This window comes from Vicia villosa, unplaced genomic scaffold, assembly GCF_029867415.1.
Source record: "Vicia villosa cultivar HV-30 ecotype Madison, WI unplaced genomic scaffold, Vvil1.0 ctg.000832F_1_1, whole genome shotgun sequence".
Classification (NCBI taxonomy): domain Eukaryota; kingdom Viridiplantae; phylum Streptophyta; class Magnoliopsida; order Fabales; family Fabaceae; genus Vicia; species Vicia villosa.
In genome coordinates, this window is record NW_026705366.1 from 106,426 (window position 1) to 112,425 (window position 6,000).

Below are 6,000 nucleotides of genomic sequence, written 5' to 3' on the forward strand. Positions count from 1 at the left end.
TTTGGAGAATTAACTTAAATCAAAGTTTTAAAAACATTTTCAAATATTAAGCAGCGGAAAATAAATAGCATAAAGTAAAAAAGATAAGGAAAGAAAGAGGACACAGAGAATCCTACTCCTCTCCGCAAGTCTTGGTCTTGAGAGTTTCCAATAATACTTTAAAGTTTTTAGTAGGAAAGGCACACTAACCCCCTTATACAAGAAAATGATGGTTGACCTTCAACCAAATATTACAAGATGATAGATATGGGCGTTTGCTGATAAGTGTCAAGAATATGGAAAAATATTCACATGAAAATAGACATTTATCTTACTTAGTTTGCAAGTTTCTAACATAAGAAACCTCAATTGATAAAAAGAATCAAGTTTGTGCAGGTTTACCTGTGTTTTTCACCCGAAGTTAAGAACGATTTGGAGTTTTGAGTCCGAACCCTTTTTTTTTTCTTTAAGCAAGAAATATATTGAAAAGAGAACCTAAGTTCTCAAGGAGGATACAAAAACACCGGGCTAAAAAACGTAGCCGAAAAGAAAATTACACGCCAATTATGCCTTACGAAAGATACAATAGGGGATTCCTACTAAATTCGTAAAAAGTACAATTGGGTTGCCTAATTTTCTCAATAAAAACCCATCCCTAATTAGCCAAAATCGATGTTTGGCCCTAATAAAAAGAGTTTCAAACAAAAGTAGAAACTATCTTTTTAATTTACACGAATTTTTGTAGATATGAAAAATAATTCCCAAATTAAAAAAGATGTTTTATCAATAATTCACAAATTAAAAAGGATGTTTTATCATTGAAAATGTATTTCATTGAATAATACATATTTGATTAAAGAGATAGGATTAAGCAATTGAATGTTGTTTATAAATAAACAAATTTTAAATTTTCTAAATCAATGTGCATGACATAAAACAAAATTAAAGGTTGTTAAATGACAAAATAATGGTCAATTAATTAAAAGATAAATATGTGTTTTGTAGTATTGTTATATTCACGACTTAATCGGGTTTGAATTCAGTTTTAGATATATAGACTCTTCTAGTTCTATTTTGAGCTTATAGTTTATACTCCCTCCGTTCCTTTTTAGCGGTTGGGTGATAAGTTAGTTGATAGCTTATAACTTACGTCTTATGGTTGATGGCTGATAGCTTATAACTTATAGCTGATGACTGATAACTGATATCTGATAAGCTAATTAAAGTGTTTGATAAAATTAGCGGTTTAACTAATTGATAAATGTAAAATGACATAAAAAGACATTTATTAATTATTAATTAAATATACATTTAAAATAATTAAAATTTATAAGGGTAATAATGGAAGAAAAATAATAAGTTATAAGCTATTAGTTAAAACGCTATTTAAAATAGCGTCTTAAAAATAACTTATAAGTTAGTAAACTAAGTTATAAGCTCGTGATGAAAAGACTGTTACCAAACAGGTCTTTTTTTTATCATACGAGCTTATAAGCTATAAGCTTAAAATATGACTTACCAAAAAGAGCCTATATCTTATTTTACTAACTTATAGCTTATTTTCCAAACGCTATTTTAAATAGCGTTTTAGCTTATAGCTTATCATTTTTTAATTCATTATTACTCTTATAAATTTTAATTATTTTAAATATACATTTAATTATTAATTAATAAATATTTTTTTATGTCATTTTACATTTATCAGCTAGTTAAACCGCTAATTTTACCAAACACTTTAATTAGCTTATCAACTATCAGTTATCAACCATCACCTATTAGCCATTGGTCATCAACTATACGCTATCACGTAACTTATCACTCAACCGCTAATTTTATCAAACAGAGCCTAGTAGTGTTATATTTTTTAGGGAGAATTTTCTCGTCCATAATGATCCTCTTCGAATCGAAAGATTGCTTTCTACAGTTACACGTAAAGGATATTCGATTTCTATCAACAACAAAAAAGTATTGTGATTTTTAATATTTATAACATACAAAAACGAGCAAAATTATAATACACTGATAGAATTTATGGTAGAACCTATACATCACATAAATGTTTTTAGAGATTGATTATTCATTTTAAATATATATATATATATATATATATATATATATATATATATATATATATATATATATATATATATATATATATATATATATATATATATATATATATATATATATATATATATATATATATATATATATATATATATATATATATATATATATATATATATAGGCTCGACTTACTCCAAATGATAAGCTTTTAAATTAGATTTAATCAAAATGTTAATTAAGTAAAAATGATAATTAATAATTCGATTAAATATAATTTAAAGGCTATGATTTGGAGTAAGATAGAAAAAACTATGTTACAACCACCAAACTTCACTTAACCTATATTCAACCGAAACTCAAACCTATTATGCTTTAGCCTTACGATTACGAATGATTTTCTCTTCCTCACACTTAAGGTTTTAGTTTAAGTCTTCTCAAATCTATCTTAGAGGTATTGTTTCTTCTTCTTATCTTCTTTTCCAAGTACATATCACCTCTTCTTTTCTAGTCTTTCATCTCTTAAGTTCTTTCTTTTTCACTTATTATTTTTATTCTTTTGTTCTCTCTTCCAATTACGTTTTTTAATGTTCCTCTTCTTATCTAATCTCTTCTAATATTTTATGTTTTTTATTGCACTTTTATCTAATCTTATTTTTGTATATTAAATGAAAAGTTGTTATCCAAATATGATGAATTTTATTGTTATTTGATAACGCATGAATGACTAAATACAAAGTTATGTTGTCATCTATATGTGTATGTATAACTCAATAATTTTTTTTAAAAAAACGAACCAACCCAAACTCTATTGGTTTTATTTCTAAAAGCCAAACCAAACCGCACACTTTTTTCTCTTGCGGTTCGAGTAATTTTCTATGTCAAAATCACTCAAACTGCACAGCGAACACCCCTATATATATACACACACACACACACACACACACACACACTAGTGGTATTTTATTGTAATATGTTGGTTCTTTAAGATTATTTTGCTACAGGTCAGTACTTTAAGTTAATTAACGTGTGCATCGCTATCCTTTTTATAAATTTCGTTATAAAACCGATTATGTGGCACTAATGGCGCGTTACCTTGGAATTTTTGACACACAGGAAATATAAGTCATAAGGGTCAGTATCCTGAACATTAGGGGTATGAATGTTTATGAAGTCGACTAGATCAAATCTTGGTCGGACCAGAAGTTTTTGTTGTGTTCATTTGGGTCTGTCGAAGTAAGGCTCGTAGTTCTCAGTCGGATTTTCCTACTAGAGAGCTGAAGTCAAGCAGTTCCAAGGACTTAGAAAAAATTTGGGTTTTTTTGTCGTTTTAAGCATAGTCAGGATGAACTTTGGTAGATAAGTACAAACAATTTTTTAGACACGCGTGGAGGCTTCTAAGACGTATTATGCATGAACCCAAGGACGTGGGAGAAAGTGTTACTTGGAAAATATATGTATGCGTTCCATGCTATTAAATTTCAAGCAACTTTACTTTTACTGCAAATTTAAAAGTTTCTTCTTTTTTCTTTTCAATTGTCAGCATTCCACTTTTTCTTCTTTACTCTATACTTTTCAGTAAATTTTCTATCATTCTTAGAAGTTAAGTTCTGGTCACCGCCATTTACATTACCATAAAAAAAATAAAAAATTAATAACACTTTGGCACTATGTTCTAGAATTACTAATTGATCCTGCAAGTAACCTTTAATAAAGAGATTAGAGGTTGTTTACCAAAATCAACGGTAAACAAATTGGCATACCCGATGGGACCCTTCTGTCAGTTATTCATTTTTTAATTGCATATAAATTTTTCTGTTCTCAACTTCCAAGTCTTAGTGGGCATGAGACTAAGGAGTGGTAGAATTTCAAAAGATTACCGTAATAGAACGAAAATATGGTATACTAGGATGGTAAATCCAAGAAATAACAACAATGGAGAATATATAATTACACACCAACGGGGGAAGGTACAGCCGCTGCAAATTCGACTAACGCAATTGCTTCCACAGTTGGTACGACGGCTATACCATCAACGGCACAAAATGGGGAAATATTACCCCCAGTGACTACACAGAGTCATCCTGTGACTCCCAAACCGACATCGGCCAGTGATCCTAGACCGTTCATGCCCAGTTTTACTATGCCTTTAAATAGTCATGAACAGCTTTATTGTATACCAACATCAATGATGACAAGCTTGTATAGTAATCCTTTGACATTTGTTGACCAGGAAACAACCATTTTTTCGCCTTTACAAGGGTCAGATTCAGTCGTTAACAATTTAGGTCGAACCTTTATGCCTACTGGAATAGGTTTAATATGCTTACCCAACAAATGGGTACAATTTTTAACCCTCTGATTCATAACACGAATCAAACTAGTTAGCAATTATCAGCACATATGGCTCGAATTAGTGATTTATTTGGCCCCAGTTTGACTTGTCACTCAGCCACAACCAGGAATGCATGTTTGAAATGAAGGTGTGGTTTTAGAAGAAATCGTTATGCAGGGCCAACAGTTTGTGCCCGAGACGGTCGAAGTTAATCCAGCACAACAATTTTCTCCTTGAGTGCTCGAACAGCCAGTACACATGGAAGTTAAACAATCGCGAGTTGTGTTGGTCAATCGAGGCCAAGACGCTGACAAGGTGGTTCAGCGTGTTCGACACGATGGTTTGGCAGGGGGAAACAATATGGCTGTCGGGATGAATGTAGTCCTGCGTAGGCCAAATTATGTCTCCCCATTGTCAGAATATATCCTACAAACTGAAATTCCAAAGGGATGTAAAGTCCCAAAATTCACTAAGTTTTCTGGTGATACTAGTGAATCTACAATCGAACACATAGCAAGGTATTTGACTGAGGCTGGAGAAATTACCAATAATGAGAACCTAAGGATGAGGTATTTTCCTAGTTCTCTTATCAAAAATGCTTTCACTTGGTCCACAACACTCCCAGCGAATTCTATCCATGACTAGACTCGTTTAAAGAGATTATTTAATGGAAAATTCTATATGGGTCAGTCGAAGATCAGTCTGAAATAGTTGTCTAGTGTTAAGTGCAAGTTCACTGAGCATATAGATGATTATTTGAATAGATTTAGACTACTAAAGGCAAGATGTTTTACATAGGTCCCTGAAAATGAATTAATCGAGATGGAAGCTGAGGGTCTATATTCCATTAGGAAGAAACTAGACACTCAATATCTAAGACATATGACCCAGTTAGCATATAGGGTTTGATAGGTAGAACGCCTGAAGGAAGAAAAAGCCAGGGCAAATAAAAATAATAGGAAAGAGAGGGTACCCTATGTCGACACATATGACAACGACCAAGTGTCTGATGTCGAAATAAGTGGAATCGACCACAATGAAGTTAACGTGGCCGAATTGAAACAGGGGCCACCTTATGTATGTAAATTATTAACCCCCTAAAAGGGAAAAATCCGGTTGAATCAAATAAAAATGACAAGTTTTCTAATAGAACATATACCTTCGATGTAACCAAGTGCGGTGATATTTTTGACTTGCTAGTCACAGATGGCCAAATTATAGTACCTCCTAGTGCTAAAATGCCACTATTAGAACAACCAAAGAAAAGAGAATTTTGTGAATATCATAATTTTTAGGCCACAAAACCTCACAGTGTTTTCTTTTCAGGCATCTCGTCCAGAATGCTACCAGAGAGGGGAGGATCAAGTTCGTAGAGAAGGGAAAATCCCAGATGAAGATCAATTTTAACCTCTTGTAGGTGGGAGATGCCCACTATATTGGGCCTGTTGAAGTTCGCATGATAGAGGCTACAGAAGGCTTCAATCGCGTTGTCAATATGACTAAGATTATTGATGATCTTAGCGTAGGTTTTTAGAAGATTGAGGTTACTAATGATCTCAATTTTATGGTCAACATAGTCGAAATAAGTGAAGAAGTTGACATGGAGGCAGACAGAGAAAGAA